Source organism: Suncus etruscus, chromosome 17 (assembly GCF_024139225.1).
Source record: "Suncus etruscus isolate mSunEtr1 chromosome 17, mSunEtr1.pri.cur, whole genome shotgun sequence".
Lineage (NCBI taxonomy): Eukaryota > Metazoa > Chordata > Mammalia > Eulipotyphla > Soricidae > Suncus > Suncus etruscus.
Window position 1 is genome coordinate 46,837,115 of NC_064864.1, and position 20,072 is coordinate 46,857,186.

At 43.3% G+C, this 20,072-nt stretch overlaps 1 protein-coding gene across 1 annotated transcript in view; it reads left to right on the forward strand.

Annotated features, from left to right (window-relative positions):
- CNNM2 (cyclin and CBS domain divalent metal cation transport mediator 2) overlaps window positions 1–20,072 on the forward strand; it is a 175,761-nt gene that overhangs the window by 4,878 nt on the left and 150,811 nt on the right. The window lies entirely within an intron of this gene.

The window sequence follows — 20,072 nt, forward strand, 5'->3', positions numbered from 1 at the left end:
GACTAAAGCGGGGGGGGGGGGGGGATCCTCTACCTTGGAAAGAAATGATTGTACACGTGATTGCTTTTCCAATGATTACAACTTTTCTCCTGGCTACCTGGAAACTCTTAGCTTTATTTGAGGTTGAAAGATAAGTAATCCTGCTATTCGTACAGTGATTATTATTATTGTTACTTATTTATCCGACTGAAAGTTTTGCATCATGTTGGGGTGGGTTGGGAGGTCTGGCAGGTTGGGGATGGTAATGGGTTACAGAAGGGCTTGGAAGAGGGGGGCCATGGACTTTTTTATTTACATGCTTGAGGAAGGTAGATTTCCAGGGGTGCACTGAGCAATTTTATTTCAGAAAAGGGAACAGGTGGGCCCGGAGAGATAGCACAGCGGCGTTTGCCTTGCAAGCAGCCGATCCAGGACCAAAGGTGGTTGGTTCAAATCCCGGTGTCCCATATGGTCCCCCGTGCCTGCCAGGAGCTATTTCTGAGCAGACAGCCAGGAGTAACCCCTGAGCACCACCAGGTGTGGCCCAAAAACCAAAAAAAAAAAAAAAAGGGAACAGGTAAGCCAAATAAATTGGGAGACTTCTACATGCACCCCCTTTTCTCAGTCTCTAAATGAGTGAGGGATATTGGGTCTCCAGTAGACAAAATGAGAACACTGAGGTTTAGGTGACATAGTTCAAGGTCATACAGTAATTTAGGATTTTGTATTTTTCTGTTTTTGTCTTTGGGCCACATTTGTCAGGGTTCAAAGGTTACTCCTGACTCTATGCTCAGAATCATTCCTGAGCACTTAGGGGATCATATGGGATGCTGGGAATTGAACCTGGTAGTCTGTGTGCAAGGCAAACACCCTATCTGCTTGACTATTGCTCTGGCCCTAGATTTTTTTTTTTTTTTAATTTTGGGCCACACCTGGTGACGCTCAGGGGTTACTCCTGGTTATACTCGACCATATGGGATGCCGGGGGATGGAACCGTGGTCCGTCCTGAGTCAGCTGCATGCAAGGCAAACGCCCTTCCACTGCGCCACTGCTCCAGCCCCAGATTTTGTATTTTTTAATTCTCTTTGTGACAGCCAAACTGTGTATTAAGCTAGTCTGTTATGCTGGTCTTCTCGATAACCTGATTTACATTTCTATTTTAAGAGTGTGAAGCTTGTTTTTGGTTTTCTTCTCCTTTTTTTCTGTCAAAACATTGGTCAGAGTTTGTTTGGCGACAGACACAGAAATGAATTTAAACATGTTTATGTGTGTGACTTTAGCTCTAGCGCTTCTGTGATACTGGACATACCTACTTTCCTAATGAAAGCAAATTAGTTGTTGATTCCTGGAATCCTCTATCCGAATAATTCTGTTTCCACTGCTTTCCTGTTAGTTCAAATACTGACATTATAGTGTACAAAAATGCTTCATAAGTGCCTCTTACTGTTTTTCTAATATTTCTAATAGCTAAAGTGTTGTCACATGTCACTCTTGGGGGGGGGGTCACGGGAACTTAAATTTTGTGTTAATTTTACTTATTTATTTATTTTTAAATTTTGGGCCACACCTGGCAGTTCTCAGGAGTTATTCCTGGCTCTGTGCTCTGAAATCACTCCTGGCAGGCTCAGGGAGACCATATGGGATAACAGGTTCTAACCTGGGTTTGCCTTACTCAAGGCAAATACCATACTTGCTGTGCTATTGCTCTGGCCCCTTATTTATCATTTATAGTCACTTGCATTTAGTTGGTTGCACTCTCCCTGAAATCAGTTTTTTTTTCTTAGTTTTGGGGTTGTTAATAAATCTAAATAAGAGACTAAAAATAAACACCGATGGAGAATGATGAGAATTTTAGAAAAGCTGTTGATAGCAAATAGCAGTTGGGAGCAGTGAAATTAAAAGGCATGGTCATTGTGTGTGCTAAGGACACTTGTGCTTCAATTCACTTGCCAAAGATTCCTTTTTTTTTTTTTTTTTTTGGTTTTTGGGTCACACACGGCAGCACTGCCTTGCCTCCATGCTATCTCTCTAGCCCCTTGCCAAAGATTCCTAACAGACTTGGGAACCTTCTTGCCCAGTGGTCAGTTTGGGATAGAATTAAAGAATCTGTGCACATGTGCTTCTGACTCTGCTCAGGATTTACTCCTGGCAGGCTCAGGGGACCCATATGGGATGGTGGGAGTCGAATCCGGGTTGGTCACGTGCAAGGCAAGTAAGGTAAGTGCCCTGCTCATTGTGCAGAACTAGATGTGAGTGTGCTCCAAATGCCAATCACACCCCTAAGGTTTTTAATTAAGAATATTCTGGGGCCAGAGAGATAGCATGGAGGTAAGGCGTTTACCTTTCATGCAGAAGGTCATCGGTTCAAATCCCAGCGTTCCATATGGTCCTCCATGCATGCCAGGAGCAATTTCTGAGCACGGAGCCAGGAAAAATCCCTGAGCACTGCCGGGTGTGACCCAAAAACCACACACACAAAGAATATCCTTTTTTCGGAGAGATAGCACAGCGGCATTTGTCTTGCAAGCAGCTGATCCAGGACCAAAGGTGGTTGGTTCGAATCCCGGTGTCCCATATGGTCCCCCGTGCCTGCCAGGAGCTATTTCTGAGCAGACAGCCAGGAGTAACCCCTGAGCACCGCTGGGTGTGGCCCAAAAACCAAGAATAATGCCAGGATTCAAACCATCATCCTTCTACATGCAAAGCAAACACCCTACCTCCATGCTATCTCTTCGACCCCAAGTAAGAATATTCTTGTTAGAATGAGACTACTGCTAATAGGAACAAGGTCTTACTTAAAGATTTCTCAAACTAGAATATCCATTGAAATGGCTTTAGCCTTGTTAACTGTTTACCCAAGGTGATAGTGATGATTTGTGATTGATTAGTTTAGGGGCCACACCAGGCATTGTTCAGGGGTTATTCTCAACTCTGTGCTCAGGGGTTGTTTGAGTATTACATGGTGCTTGATACTGAACTTAGATCTACCTCCTGCCAAGCTTGTACTTTAGCTTATTAAGCTGTTCCCACACACCTCTTAGATAATTATTTTGGGGTTAGAGGACACATCCAGCAATGCTCAGGACTTACTCCTGGCTCTGTATTCAGGGGTCACTCCTGGTAATGTTCAGTGGACTCTATGCTATGCTGAAGTTGAACTTGGGTTAGCTGAGGTTAATTGCCTTACCTTTGTCCTGTCCTGCTTGTCCCCTGAAAAAATTCTTACGATGAGGTAAGTTTTAGACACATTATGCTAGGCAGCCTCTGGAATAAGGAACCTAGAACTCTGAGATTGCTCAGGGGACCATACGGGTGCCAAGGATTGAACCTGCATCAACCTCATGCAAAGCAGTGGCCCTTTGATAATTGTGTTTATGATATTCCGAATTCAAGCTATTTTTGACAGGTTTCATGGAAAATATATTAGGACATGGGTATTGGCATTTAGATGGCTTAAGTCCCCAGGTAACCCCACAAAAATACCTCAAAAGGTTTTTCTTTCGAAAACAATAGAAATGAAGAATGGAAGAACAGGTCCATAGTAGGAAGCTTGCCACTGGTCAGGGAAGGGACCACTATGGCAATAATGGAGGGAAGTTATCACTCTGGACAGAACTTAGTGCTGAAAGGAGGTAATATAATATACATGATATCCTATTAGTAACAGTATTGTAGACCATAATTCCAAGAGGAGGGATGGGGGGAAGGAAAATAGAAAATGAAAGACGTGCATAGAGCCTGCATAGAGCCAGGCTGGGGAAACTGGGAACATTGGTGAAGGGAAGTGAACACTGGTGATGAGGATTGGTATTAGGACGTTTTATGCCTGAAACTCAATCATGAATAACTAGTAACTTTTAAATTTATGATTATTCAATAAAAATAATTAAAAGAAAGGTTTTTATTTTTTGAGTAATCTTATTTTCAGTATCCCTGAATGATGTACTTTTCTTTTGATTATTTCTTTTATGAAAGTGATGGAGATTGAACTTGGGTCTCCAAGGTGAAATTTCTTTAGTTTTTTTTTTTTATTTTGGTGGCACTCAGGGGTTACTTCTGGCTCTATGCTCAGAAATTGCTCCTGGCAAGCTAAGGGGACCAATGAAATGCTGGGATACGAACCACCATCTGTCCTGGATCAGCTGCATGCAAGGCAAACCCCCTACCACTGTGCTATCTCTCTGGCCCCATCATTGACTGATTTTATTTTTATTTTGTGGGGTTTTTTTTTTGTTCGTTTTTGTGTGTGGGGGGACACACCTGGCAGTGCTCAGAGGTTTATCCTGGATCTATGCTCAGAAATTACTCCTGCTAGGCCAAAAGACACATGAAAAAATGCTTCACATCATGAATCATCAGGGAGATGCAAATCAGAACAACTATGAGGTACCATCTCATGCCACAGAGACTGGCACACATCACAAAGAACAAGAACAATCAGTGCTGGTGGGGATGTGGAGAGAAAGGAACTCTCATTCACTGCTGATGGGAATGCCGTTTAGTTCAGCCTTTATGGAAAGGAATATGGAGATTCCTCAAAAATCTGGAAATTGGGGCAGAAAAGATAGCATGGAGGTAGGGCATTGACCTTTCATGCAGGACGGTGGTTCGAATCCCAGCATCCCAGATGGTCCCCTGAGCCAGCCAGGAGCGATTTCTTGAGCATAGAGCCAGGAGTAACCACTAAGCGCTGCCAGATGTGACCCCAAAACAAACAAACAAAAAAAAAAAAACAAAGCCAAAAATAAAGCAAAACTGGAAATTGAGCTCTCATATGAATCCAGCTATACCACTCCTCGGGATATACCCTAGGAACACAAAAACACAATACAAAAATGCCTTCTGCACACCTATATTTTTTGCACTATGTACAATGGCCAGAATCTGGAAACAACTCAGATGCCTGACAACAGATGAATGGCTAAAGAAACTGTGGTACATATACACAATGGAATTCTATGCAGCCATCAGGAAAAATAAAGTCATGAAATTTTCCTATATATGAATGGGCATGGAAACTATTTTGCTGAGTGCAATAAATCAGAGGGAGAGAGCTAGACATAGAATAGTCTCACTCATCTATGGGTTTTAAGAAAAATAAAAGACATTATTGTAATAATACCCAGAGACAATAGAGATGAGGGCTGGAAGGACCTGCCTATAATATGAAGCTTACCACAAAGAATGGTGAGTTTAGTTAGAGAAATAACTACACTGACAACTATCATGACAATGGTAGTGAGTGAGAGAAATAAAAGGCCTGTCTCAATTATGGGCAAGGGGTGGGGAAGGAGGGAGATAGAGGGCATCGGTGATGGGAATGTTGCACTGGTAAAGGAGGGTGTTCTTTTTTTTTTATTTTAAATAACTAAAACCCAAATACAAACATGTTTGTAATCATGTTAAATGAAGCTAATTAATAAAAATAAAGAAATTGCTCCTGGCAGACTCAGGGAACCATATAGGGATGTCAGGGATCAAACCTGGGGTCAGCCATGTCTGAGGCAAATGCCCCACTCTGTGCTATTGCCCTGGTCCCAGGACTGGTTGATTTTTATTATCAGCAAATCTAAGCACAATTGATATATTGTTGTTAGCTGGGAAAAACTTTAAGACAGACCAAGCCCATGTAACATTCTATTCTTTTATTTGCTCTCAAACTAAAGCTTTCGAGAACAAACCTCTGAACTCTAATTCAATTAATACTTTACACATAAAGTAGTATATGTCTCTCTAAGAGGCTTTTTCTCTAAATTATTATGTACTTTGAAGTAAAAAGAAATTTTATTTAGAAATTCTGAGGAAGGGGTGGAGAGAGAAAGAACAATGCAAGAGAGAGCCTGGGCTTCTCCAAAGACAGAGAGAGCCCCAGTATGAAAGTGAGGAGCAGGAGCCATGGTACAGTGGGCAGGATGTTGGCCTTACGACATAGATTCAATCCCAGCCATCCCATATGGTCCCCTGAGCCATGCCAGGAGTAATTTCTGTATGCACAGCCAGGAGTGACCTCTGAGCATGGTTGGGTGTGGCCCATAAACCAACCAACCAAAAGCAAGCAACAGACAGATTCCAAAGTTTGAAGGAACACATCTCAAGAGTGGAGGTGTGGGGTGACATGTGTGCAGGCATCATATGCACAGGTTGGGAATACACATGTGCATAAATGAATATATTTTATTGGTGATATACTGCAGTTCCATAAGATTTGTTTGGCATATGGGGCCCGGAGAGATAGCATGGAGGTAAGGCGTTTGCCTTTCATGCAGAAGGTCATCGGTTCAAATCCCGGTGTCCCATATGGTCCCCCGTGCCTGCCAGGAGCAATTTCTGAGCATGGAGCCAGGAGTAACCCCTGAGCACTGCCGGGTGTGACCCAAAAACCACACACACACACACACAAAAAAAAAAAAAAAGATTTGTTTGGCATATAAAGATTTATTATACTTAAATACATGGAAATGGATGGCTGGAACTGTAGACTATTTATTTTAGGATTATCTTTTTCTTTTTTTCTTTTTTTTTTTTTTTTTTTGTGGTTTTTTGGGTCTCACCCGGCAGTGCTCATGGGTTACTCCTGGCTCCATGCTCAGAAATTGCTCCTGGCAGGCACAGGGGACCATATGGGACGCCGGGATTCAAACCGATGACCTTCTGCATGAACTGCAAATGCCTTACTTCCATGCTATCTCTCCAGCCCCATCTTTTTATTTTCTTTTTTTTTTTTTGGTTTTTGGGTCACACCCAGCGGTGCTCAGGGGTTACTCCTGGCTGTCTGCTCAGAAATAGCTCCTGGCAGGCACGGGGGACCATATGGGACACCGGGATTCGAACCAACCACCTTTGGTCCTGGATTGGCTGCTTGCAAGGCAAACTCCGCTGTGCTATCTCTCCGGGCCCCTTATTTTCTTATTATCAGAATATACAAACAAGAAACCCCAAATTCAACAAGTACTGAAAAGGAAAGACAGTGTGAACATTCTATATTTCAACAGCACATATACTGAAAACTCCAGAATGTCTGTATAAAGGAATTTCAGTGGTGGCCGGCTTTGGAAAGAGAAGCCAGGGGACTAATGATAAGGACTCTTTGTAGAGATATGTTTATCATTATGGGGTGCTAACCCTTACCATTTTATTTCAGCACTGCCATTGATCTTGAATACAGCAGTCCTGTTGAGAGATTGAGAGACCCCATTTTTTCTTTTGCTTCTTCAAGCCAGATTTTGTTTTTTTCTTTTCCTTTTGGTGTGTAGGCCATACCCAGTTTTTCTCAGGACTCACTCCTTGCTCTGTGCTCAGGGGTCACTTCTTGGGGGCCTAGGAAGGTCTGTTCAGGGTGCCAGGAATGGAACCCAGGCTGGCTGTATGTGCTGTACTATCTCTCCAGCCACAGGGCTTTTCTTATTAAATTCACATCCCTTGTGACTGAATTTAAAGGTTAAACCTACTAATAGACTTCAGGAAAATTATGTTCTTCTACTTGGGACAAATCAATTAACCCTCTTTAAACTCTTTTGTGTTCCAATGTAAAATAGGATGTTTCTAACTCTGAGGGTATTTCTTGGTAATAATGATTAGAAAAAATGCTGTTAATAGTACCTGCTCAGACAAAGATAGTTTTCCTCAGGGTGGTTTTCTAGGTTCTTTTTCTTCTCCAGATTAGGGCTTGATGACCAAAAGGGGTACTTTGGTTCCTATGTGCTCATCATTGTTATGGATTTTGGAATTTTGAAGTGGCTCAAAGCAATGTTGTAGGCTTCTAGATAATTGGGATTGAATTCTAGACTCCTTTATTCTTCTTATAGTTGTAGTTAAATTTATTTTATTTTATTTTGGTTTTTGGGCCACACCCAGTGGCACTCAGGGGTTACTTTTGGCTCTGTACTCAGAAATCATTCCTGGCAAGCTTGGGGAAACCATATGGGATACTGGGGATTAAACCTAGGTTAACCTCATGCAAGGCAAACACCCTCCTTGCTGTGCTATTGCTATCACTCTGGCCCCCATAGTTGTAGTTATCTGATGAGATGATCACAGGCAGATATATTTCTAAGGGAAAAAGAATTCTTGATTACATATTCTACCTGCTTTAAAGTAAAATCACAGAGTAAAAGAAGTTTATTCGTTTTAACTCCAAAGTGACTGAAAAAGACAGACTCTAAGAAGAAATCAAACAAATGCTCATGGATTTCAGAAGCCCTTGAATAACTGAGATTTGAAGACTTAGCAGCCTTCAATATGTAGTTAAGGTCTCAATTTTTTTCTCTGATATTCTTGACACTCATGCCACTTGTGAGCATGCTTTACCTACCGTTAATGCTTAATATCCCTCCTTCCTTCCTTCCTTCCTTCCTTCCTTCCTTCCTTCCTTCCTTCCTTCCTTCCTTCCTTCCTTCCTTCCTTCCTTCCTTCCTTCCTTCCTTCCTTCCTTCCTCCCTCCTCTCCCTCCCTCCTTCTGTGCCTTCCTTCCTTTCCTCCCTCCCTCCTTTATTCCTTCCTTCCCTTTTTCCTTCTTTATTCTTGCCTTTCCTTCTCTTTCCTTACTTCCCTTCTTTCTTTTCCCTCCCTCCCTCCCTCCCTCCCATTCTCCCTCCTTTCCTTTCTTCCCTTCCTTTCCTTCCTTCACACTTGGTAGTGCTCAGGGTACCCCCTAGGCTCAGTGCTTGGGAGTCATGCAGTGCTTGGGATCAAACCTGAGACAAGCAGTTCTTTCCCTCTCTTTGAAGTGTATAAAGTACATGTGTCTCTCTCCATATGTCCACAGACTCTTTGTATTGTTTCTATATTTTGGCTACTTTGTTGTTGTTGTTTTTTGTTTGTTTGTTTTTGTGTCACACCTGGCATCGCTCAGGGGTTACTCCTGGCTCAATGCTCAGATATCACTCCTGGCAGGCTCAGGGGACCATATGGGATGCAGGGATTTGAACCACTGTCCTTCTGCATGCAAGGCAAATGCCCTACCTTCATGCTATCTCTCCAGCCCCATATTTTGGCTACTTTGAATAGTGCTGTAATGAGTACAAAGCGTGAAGATATTTCTTCAAGACCATAATTTTATTTCCTTTGGATATAAACCCAGAAGTGGGATTGTCGAATAATATGATAGTTGTTTTTAGCTTTATGAGAAACCTTAGTACTATTTTCATATCAGCTGTACTAGAGTACATGTTAGTACATGTTTTCTCTACTTTATCACCAACACATACTGTCTTTTTACATTATTTTTTTAAATTTTAGAATGGGGAGGGGCACCAGTGATTGAAATCAGGGTCTTATATAGGCAGAGCATGAACTCTGCCACTGATGTGTCTCCAGCCCCTTTTTTCTTTCTTTTTTTTGGGGGGGGGAGCGGTGGTGGTGGTACAGGAAATATCAGTATCACTCAGGGCTAATTCTATCCTGGTGGAGCTTAGGGGACCATATGCAATGCTGGGGACTGAATGTGGGTTGACCACAAGCAAATATCCTGCCTGCTATACTATCTCTCTGACCCTTCTCGCCTTTATTCATTCATTCATTTATTTGTTTATTTGTTTATTTATTTATTTATTTACTTACTTATTTTTGGTTTTTGGACCACACCTGGTGACGCTCAGAGTTACTCTTAGCTATGTGTTCAGATATCACTCCTGACTTGGGGTATCATATGGGACCCTGGGGGGATCAAACCAAAGTTCGTCCTAGGTCAGCTGCATGCAAGGCAAACACCCTACTGCTGCACCACCACTCTAGTCCCTTGCCCTTATTTTTGTTTTTGTTTTGGGCCATACCTGGCAGTGCTCAGGAATTACTCCTGGTGATGCTTGGTGGACCATATGGGAGACTAGGGATTGAACCCAGGTCGGCCTCATGTAAGGTAAACACCCTACCTGCTGTACTATTGCTCCAGTCCCATCCCACTTTTCAAATAGAGTTTGTGGTTTTTTTGCGGGGAGAGGGGTCTGGGGAGAAGGTTCAGAGGACTGGAGCACATTCTTTTTTTTTTTTTTTTTGGTTTTTGGGCCACACCTGGTAATGCTCAGGGGTTACTCCTGGCTATGTGCTCAGAAGTTGCTCCTGGCTTGGGGGACCATATGGGGCACCGGGGGATCGAACCGCGGTCTGTCCAAGGCTAGCGCAGGCAAGGCAGGCACCTTACCTTTAGCGCCACCGCTCGGCCCCCTGGAGCACATTCTTATTATCATATGGAAAACTAAGTTCTATCCCTAGAACTAACTACCTGGTGGTACCTTGAGTGACTCCCAAGCACCATTTGAAGTTGAATTTTTTTTTTAAATGAAAATTTTATTTATTACTGGTTTAGAGTTTGTTTTTTTTGGGTGGGTTTGTTTTGCTGTTCAATTTATGAATGCATTACATATTTTTATGTTAAATTACCAGGTATTATGGTTTGCAAGAATTGTTCCCATCCCATAGGTTGCTTTTACTTTTTGTTAGTTATTTGCTATGCAGAAGATTTTGAATTTATGTATTCTTACTTGTTTATTTTGCTTTTGTTGCCTGTGCTTTTGGTGTCAATTCCAAAAAACATCATTGCCAAGACCAGTGTCAGGGCACCTTTCCCCTACTTCCCTTCTGTTTTTGGCTAACCATTATGGGAACTGAGCTGAGTCCTGGGGAGACAGTCATTGCTTCCCTCTAGGCTGAGTTAAGTGGCCCATTTCAACATTTTTACTATTGTGAAGCCCTATTTAGACCTCATATATCACCTTCGGGGTCTTTGCCTTTTCTTTGGTCACTGTTGTGTGCAGTTCAAGTCTCCTCTTCGAGTGGGAGCACATCGAGGTCAGCAGTTTCATCATTTCTGAACTTGCCACCTAGAGGTGTTCAATCACTCTGTAGATATTAACAAACAGTTGAGCTGTGCTAGAGGAAACACTGTGGAGGTGCCTTAGTCTTGAGAGGCGGTGATCTTAGGCAATCTTGAAGGAGGCCAGAGATCAGGGGAAAGGACAGGGCATTCCAGTGGAGGGAGCGGTATTGGGAAAGGCACTGAGCCGAGGAAAGCTGAGTTTGGGAGAGTGAGCAGTTGATTTGACTGACTCCTAGGGCTCTTTGCTCTACATGTATAGTTGACACAACCAGTAATAGTTCTTTTGGTATATTGATTGTTATCCTAGGTCTTGTTCATTTCACCTTTAGGGGTACTGAGGGGAACATTTACTGATTCCAGTTGAATGGCTACGTGACCATGAAGTCCTTCATTGAGTCAGTTTCTACCATGAATGACTTTGTAGCACTTGTGGTAGCTGTTGTCCAACTCAGGTTTTAAGATTTTAGATTATATGACTTTGGGGGAGCTTTCACAGTAGTGCTTAGGGACCAGAGTCCTCATTGTGGGTCTAATGTTTTGACTGGGCCATGGGGTGCTGTGGAGACCTGGAAGTGCTGCTCCTCCAGGTAGTGACTGGCTGGGGGAGGTGTGACCACAGGGCTTGAATTTGGACCTTTGGTGCTGTCCTTTTGTTTGTTTGTTTTTGTTTCTTGGGCCACACCTGGCAGCATTCAGGGTTTACTCCTGTCTCTACACTCAGAAATTACATCCTGGTAGGCTTGGAGGACCAGTATGGATGCTGAGGTTTGAACCTGGGTCGGCCACGTGCAACGCAAATGCCTTACTTGCTGTGCTGTTGCTCAGACCCTGGTGCCATCCCTTGAACTCTCCTTTGGTCCCCCCACCTGCAGGTTTTTATTTTTGAAAGATCTATTATTCTCTGGTTTGTACAACTCCTCTGACCTCCAGCTTTTCATTTCTAGGTGAGACTTTTAAACCATAAAGGTTTAAATGAAGGGCCAGGGATCCCCATGACCTCTCCTGATTGCCATAGGGAATGCCCCCAAAACTACACAACTAAAAAAAAAGATAAAACGTCTGAGGCCTTCCTGCTACAAGTCTAAATTTTTATAGTTTTCTGTTTTAACTGCTTTTTTTTAATTTTTTAATTTTATTGAAACCATTGTGATTTACAAAGTCCTTCATAATTGGGTTTCAGACATACAATGAATGGGGACCAGTCCCACCACCAGTGTCAACCTCCCTCCACTAATATTCCCAGAATGTATCCTAACCACCACCCTTTGCCTCCCCACCACAGCCTGCCAATATAACAGGCCCATTTAAAGTTTAGATTGTACATAACTGCTTTTTTGTTTTGGTTTTGTATTTGGACTAAATCAGGTAGTACTCAGGGCTTACTCCTGGCACTGTGTTCAGCATTCTTTCCAGGTGGGGCTTGGGAAACCATATGGAGTGCTGGGGATCAATCCTGGGTTTGTCCCATGCAAAGCAAGCACCTAGCTTTCTGTTCTAGCTTTCCTGTCCCTATTAACTATTTTATTTTCACTTAAGCCAGAAAAGAACCTGAACCTTATAGAGAAAGGGTCATGTGTGGGACTTGAATATGCTTCTTAAATTTTTTTATTTTTTTTTTGGTGGCTGGAGTAAAGTGGGTAAGGTGCTTGCCTTGCATGCAGCTGACCCAGTGTGGTTCCCTGAGTAGCACCAGGAGCAATTCCTGAGTGCAGAGCCAGGAGTAATCCCTGAATATTGCCTAGTGTGGCCCCCAATTTTTTTTGAGGGGATGCATACCTGGTAGCACTTAGGGCTTATTCCTGGCTCTGTGCTTAGGGATCACTCTTGGCAGTGCTCCGGATACCACATGGGGTGCCAGAGATTGAATCCAGGTCAGAGGTGTGTAAAACAAGTGCCTTGCCTGCTGTTTTATGCTTCTCATTGTCTAGCTGTTTCTTTTCAGGTAAGGAGGCAAGTTTGCCACAGGCTAATGCAAGGTGCCAAATTGGAGAAAATGATACTGTGATCTCAGAAGAGGACCCCCTCCCCCTCGTGTTTAAAATCTATTGCCCATTTTTCTCTACATTATACTTCTAGTGTTTTGAATAATTCTCTACTCAGTGGCAGATATTTTTTGCTCACAATAAGTGTTGGTAAGGTAGGAAGCGTGAGGAAGATAAATATAGCTTCCTTTGAACAGGTAGTTCCTAACCTGTTACGGTAAATTCCCTAGTCATGCTTTGTAATCCCTTCTTTGGCACCTTTTAATCATTTTTCTTACTGCTTTATAGGTACTGTAATTCTTTGATAGTTTCCTGGATTTTAAAATAAACCTATAAAAGTTTGAGATTTGTATTTAATAGCCATGTTTCACAGTGTTCTAAAGCTGTGAATAAATCCAGGTGGGTGAAAGCTTTTGATTTTTAATGTCTTTGATTTTGTGTTTTAGGAAGAATGTATTTGTCCTTTGAGTTTCATTTTGTGATGAGTTTAGATACTGGCTAGTCTCTCAAAAATTTTTGGAAATACTTATGAAGAAGTAATATAGGAAAACACAGTAAATACACAGGTAGACATTAGTCATTTTCTGTGATGAAGTTTTGCAAGGTTCCTTTTTCTCATGGATGAGAAACACACCTGTTGTTTCTGTCTTGATTGTTTTGGGCCTGTTGGGTGTGGACAGGGTAGGGGAGAGACATGAATGGGAAATCATACAGATCAACTCCCAGCACAGGATATGCTCGAGGAAGAATTTGGTGCCAGACTGCTCTGGCAGGTGGAAGTTGAGGGAAGGAAAGGAATTTGGGTGAGGAAAGGAGACTGTTCTGGGGAGATATTATTTAGTGGGAAGTACCCTGACCTAAGCAGGGAAGCCAGTAAAAGTGACTGATGCTTAGAGAATTTGTCTGTGTGTTTGTTAAGGGGTCGCTTGAATGTACCTAGACCTCTCCCAGGTCCTTTCAGTGGGATCTACTTTTCTTGTCAGCACTGATCAGCCTTTGGAGAATTGGAGGTGTTTGAGCATTGCCTGCTTAGAGCAGCATCTGCAAGAAGTCCTTGCACTTGGTATACTGATGGCAAGGAGAATGTGGAGAGGTCAGCATTGAGGGCTGTGGGACACTGGTGAGGATGAGGACTGGGCTCCAGGAGGTGGTTCCCATGGAGAAGAGGAGACTCCATGCCGACAGAGGACCTCTCACCTACTTCTCCTGGACACTTGGAAAGACTTGAGTGTGACATCATGGCTGAGGTGAGACTCAGCAAATGAACTTAACTAGCAGAAAAGTAGGCAGGGACTTGAAATTAGGCATTTGACCTTCAGCTTGTTCTTCGCTGCCAGCTATTTAGTTAACAAGCAATTTGCCCATCTGTGTGATAATATCTGTTTATTGAGCTCATATTATGTTCTGTCTACATTTTCATTTTGGAAAGATGCCTAAAACATGGCCACTTTAGAACTCTCTTGTAGGGAAGAAAGACTTGGACACAGATTACTGAATAATAATTCCTGTTGTGGAGAAAAATGGCAGTGTCATGGGAACACAGAGTAAGGACTTTCTCTTTTTTGAGCCACACCTGGCAGTGCTAGGGTTACTCCTGGCTCTGCGCTCAGAAATTACTCCAAGCCTGCTTGGGGGACAATATGGTATTTTGGGGATCTAATCAAGGCAAATGTCCTATCACTGTGCTATCGTTTAGGCTCCTGGGACTTTTAAGCACCATGGTTACAAAATTGTTCTTTGTTGGGTTTCAGTCAAACAAGGTACATATCATCCTTCATCAGTGCATTGTTCCTGCCACCAATGTCTCCTATTTCCCTCCCACCCCCACCCTACCCCCTTGCCTTGCTCTAGCACAGGCAAATTGCTTCTTTCTCTCTCTCTCTCTCTATCTCTCTTTATATATCTCTCTCTCTGTCTCTCTTTTCTGATACAGTGCTTTACACTATTATTGTAGGGATACCTTCCTATTACTTTCTCCACTTTCAGAGCCGAGTTCTTGTCCAGAGCGATCAATTCCATCTATCATTGTCCTAGTAGAATTTTTCTACTCTATCTACAGTCACTACTCTTTGTGGCGAGCTTCCTACCCTGGGCTGGACATTCTGACCTTTGTCTCCAGTGTCTCTGGGCATTATTACTATACTATCTCTTGCTTTTCTTATATCCCACAAATGAGTGAGATTATTTTATCTATCCCTTTCCCTCTGAAAATATGGACTTTGGATTGATCTCTGATCAGTATTATTTTTGTCTATAATGTGGTTATATTTCTTCAAGAAAATATTGATGTTGTCAGGAGAAGATGTCAGTCAGATCAGTGTAATTTGGTGGGAAAAAGTGCCTTTCAAAGTTTGGGGAGCTGGGTGGTACCACAAAGGGCTGGAACAAGTGTTTTGGATGAAAGATGTTTGGGATGACCCAAAGCCTAAAAGAGACCATGCTCTACCTTCAGCTTGATCCCCAACACCAGGGTCCCTCTAGCATGCCGGGTACAGTCCTGGTGGTCCTGGGCAGTGCCAGACCTGAGCAGCAGTGCATCCTCGGGCTGAACATTGTATGCTGGCTCAGCTATCTGAGTCTTCTTGGTGAGAGGCCCCTTACCTGCTCCTGTCAAATAAATAAAATTTTTTTCATTAAAAGGTTAAAGTTTCAGGTTGAACTTACTTAGCTGAATTGCTACTAGCATTACATTGTGAAGTAATATGGAAAATGAATCTTGGGCTGGGAGATAGCTTGAAAGGTTGAACACATGCCTTGCATGCAGAGCCCTGGGTTCTATTATCTGGCCCTATGTGATTTCCCCAGCACCACAGAGGAAGATGTGTGGATAAGAAAAAGATGAAAAAAATTTAAATGCTGGTTTTGTATTTTATGTAGATTGTTGTTTAAACCTTATTAAATAGGTAGTTTTTATGTAATAAACCTTAGGTCCATTTATTATTTTACCATACCCAGATCCTGTGCTATTTAATTCCACCTTACAACAGCCCAATGAAATACACGTTATTATTCCTGCTTTACAAGTCAGGAAACTGAAGCTCAGAAAGGCCAAAGTAACTGTTCAAGTTTACTCAATGAATAAGTGGCAGAGCGGGAGTTGAATCTCAAATTGCTCTGAGACACTTAACCACTGTTCCCCTGTATGTGGAATTTTGTTTGGTAGCAGTTTGGTTTTTATAAGTTCATAAATCAGTCATAAATATTTATAAGAAAGGTTTGGCCGCCTGGATTCAGCTTTTACTGTGTCTCTTGATGTCCATTAAAGAGTATTAGTGGAGCCAGCTCAGGGGCTGCACCAGGCAGATGTGGGCACCCTGGGCACCCTGTAGGGCCAGGGGTCTTCAGTACTGTCCTGGCAGAGCAGAAAGGTGTTGCTCTAGTTACTGGATCAGCTGGGCTTTGAGACCAATTGCAGAACCACTTGGGGGAGAGGCACTTCAAGGAGCAGTCAGCTTTTTTTTTTTTTTTTTTTGTGGTTTTTGGGTCACACCCGGCAGTGCTCAGGGGATACTCCTGGCTCCATGCTCAGAAATTGCTCCTGGCAGGCACGGGGGACCATATAGGACACCAGGATTCGAACTGATGACCTTCTGCATGAAAGGCAAATGCCTTACCTCCATGCTATCTCTCCGGCCCTAGCAGTCAGCTTTTGAAGGGGACCTTGAAAGATGGGTAAGATTCCACTGCTAGGGCCGGAGGGATAGTATAGCATGGAGAGTGCTTGCTTGCACACGTCCAACCTGGGTTTGATCCTAGCATCCTGTATGGTCCCCTGAGCACCCTAGGAGTAATTCCTGAGTGCAGAGCCAGGAGTAACCCCTGAGTTAGTCCAGACTGCCAGGTGTGGCCTCCAAACTAACCAATCAACCAGCCAAACAAAAGATTCCAGACTGCTAAAGATGGTGTAGCTGAAGCCACTTCCTCTGAGTGGGCAAAGAAAGTACCGTATTTTCCGGCGTATAAGATGACCCCCTAATTTTACAGTTAAAACATAGGTTTAGGCCTATATTTGCTGTATAAGACAGAATGTTCCTGTGCTGCAACTGTATCTTCCACAGTGAGCCAATCACAACACGCAAAGGTCCAAAGGTTATACTGTAATAGACGTCCTTTCTGACTCTGGCCAATCTGAGCATGCTTTTTACAGTGTAGATTCGGGTACAGAACACTGTATAATATGCATGCATAAAAAGCCTGCTTGGATTGGCTGAGTTAGAGAGGTGGTCCAAGCAGCCTTGCAGTGATTGGTGCAGGATCGAGTTGGAAAATTCGTTTTGTGGCAATATTCAGACAATTTTTGTTTAGCGGCATATTGAAACATTTTTCAGGATATACTTGGCGTATAAGAGGACCCACGGGGGCCGGAGAGATAGAATGGAGGTAAGGCGTTTACCTTTCATGCAGAAGGTCATCGGTTCGAATCCTGGCGTCCCATGTGGTCCCCCGTGCCTGCCAGGAGCAATTTCTGAGCATGGAGCCAGGAAAAACCTCTGAGCACTGCCGGGTGTGACCCAAAAACCACACACACACACACACACACACACACACACACACCCTCTGAGTACTGCCGGGTGTGACCCAAAAACCACACACACACACATACACACACACAACCACACACACACACAACCACACACACACACACACACAAAACCTCTGAGCACTGCCAGGTTGACTTTTTTTTTTTGTTGTTTCAAAAGTCGTCTTATGGGGCCGGCGAGGTGGCGCTAGAGGTAAGGTGTCTGCCTTGCAAGCGCTAGCCAAGGAAAGGATCATGGTTCGATCCCCCAGCGTCCCATATGGTCCTCCCAAGCCAGGGGCAATTTCTGAGCGCGTAGCCAGGAGTAACCCCTGAGCATCTAACGGGTGTGGCCCAAAAAACAAAAACAACAACAACAAAAAAAAGTCGTCTTATACGTCGGAAAATATGGTAAGAGATGGGGTGTGCTAGAAAGGAAAGCTGATTCAGAAGGGAAAGTTTTGGTATTTATTTGTTTGTTTCTTTGTTTTGGGGCCACATCTGGCTGTGCTCAGGGCTTACTTCTGGTTCTGCTCTCAGGTATGACTCCTGGTGGGATTGAACCCAGGATGGCAAGTTCTGAAACATTTAACTTTTGGGGCCACATCCAACTGTGCTCAGGGAACCCTGTGAAGGGGTCTCAAACTCAATTTACCTGCGGGCCGAAGGAGGCAAAGTCGGGGTGATCCTTGAGTGCAAAGTCAGTAGTAAGCCTTGAACATTGAGGGGTGTGACCCAAACAATTAAAACAAAACAAAACAAAGAAAGATTCCTCTAGGGCAGGGCCACAAAATGTATGGAGGCCGTTTGCGGCCCATGGGCCGCAAGTTTGAGACCCCTGCTAGTGTCTAGGACTGAACCCAGCATGTGCTAGCCCTTTGAGCCTTTTGAGCCATTTCCTTGCCCCCTAGAAGTGAAGGTCTTTGAGTGGTAAGTGGTTGTTTTGTTCACACTTTTAGCCTTTTGAACCATCTCCTAGCTCTCTGGCAGGGCACATTTGAAAACTGTTTCCTGGGCTCAGGGATGTCACTCAGTGGTAGTGAGCCTGCCTTGCAGGTTGGAGGTCTTGAGCTTGATCCCTGGCACTGTCTTTGTGATGTCCATTCCCTAACTACAGTGCATTGTAACCAAGCTGGCCTTAGCACTGCCACCAACTGTGTAAGCAGCCCCTGCCAAATGTGCAACTTGTAAAAACAAGGCATGAAGGGAAGAATGGGGGAAAACTCCTGACTAGTACCTTTGCTTAAGCACTCTTGAGTTTGAATTGGCTTGATCTAGACTGGAGAGGTAGCTCAAAGGACTGGAGCTTTTCATGCTGAACCTCTGAGTTCAGTCACTGGCACCAAAAGTCCCCTGGACACTGATAGGCATAACCACTAAGCACTGATCTAAGAGTAGCTCCTGAGGTGTCAGGTGTCACTGTTAGGTGTCACTCAAACCCCAATCTACCAAACAGTGACCTGTGCTAAATGCCAGAGATGTGTGTTCAGTTCGGGATTTTGTGGGCAATATTCTGAGTGCGCATATATAATACTTTGGAATATATGGTATATACACAAATATATAATTTTGTGTATCATACTTTGGAATAAATGGTGCTATGTGTATATGCTTTGCATGCAGGAGACCTGCATTTGATTCTCATTATGTTATGATCCTTTGACCACTGCTAAGAGCAGCTCCTGACTACAGAGCAGTCAGTGGCACCCAGCAGTGCTCAGGGGTTACCCTTGGCTCTGCACTTAGTCACTCCTGGCAAGATTCTGGATACCATATGGTATGAGGGGGATGGAACCTAGTAGGTCAGTCATGTGCAAGGCAAGCACCCTACCTGCTGTACTATCATTGCTCTGCCACCCCTGCCCCATTCAATATACATATTTAAAAAAAGGGGGGAGCAAAGAGATAGCACAGCAGTAGGGCCTTTGCCTTGCATGCAGCCAACCCAGGACCGATGGTGGTTCGAATCTTGGCATCCCATGTGGTCCCCGAATGCCTCTGGTTGTGATCCAAAAACCAAAATAAATAAATAAATAAATAAACCTATCTCTGAACCAAAAGAGAACTTAATGCTTTGGCTCATACTGTTTCATATGGGTACTTCAACGCCCACTACTCCTTGATCCCCCTGGTGCTGAGGATCCAACCCAGGGCCTTACACATACATGCAAGGCAAGTACTTTACTGCTGACTCACAACCCCTACTGAAACATTTTTTCAATGATAAGTAGAATTTAGTGTGTGCTGTTGGATCAGAATGGTTATTCTGGAACCATTTCTAGTTAATGAGTAAGATAGTTTTATTCTATGCTAATAAAATGCCTTTTTTTTTTTTTACCAGTATCACTGCATATGAACAATGAATCCAACATTATTTGTGTTCAGGATGGATTCTTGGGCTTTCTATAGGAAAGCCAATGTTATGTGTTTGTAACCCAGATAACTGCAGTTTGCATCTGGAATTTGCCTTTGGAATATCTGATGTGGTTTTCTTTGCAGTCTGGTTACTAAATGAAGTTTTTCTCATCTCAGAAACAGCCAGAGGATTGATTGCCTTAGTTACCTAGTTCTGACTCTTGAGTTTTGTGTTTGAATGAACTTGGATGAATTACTGTAGTTTATCTATAAGCCTCAAAGCCTTTCTACTCTTTTGATGCATGGCTGGGTGTGCTTGGAGGATAATATGGTGCTAGGTATTGAATCTGGGCCTCCTTCACACAGAATATATGCTTCAGTGCATGGAGCTATCTCTCCGGACTCATCTTTAAAGCAAATAAC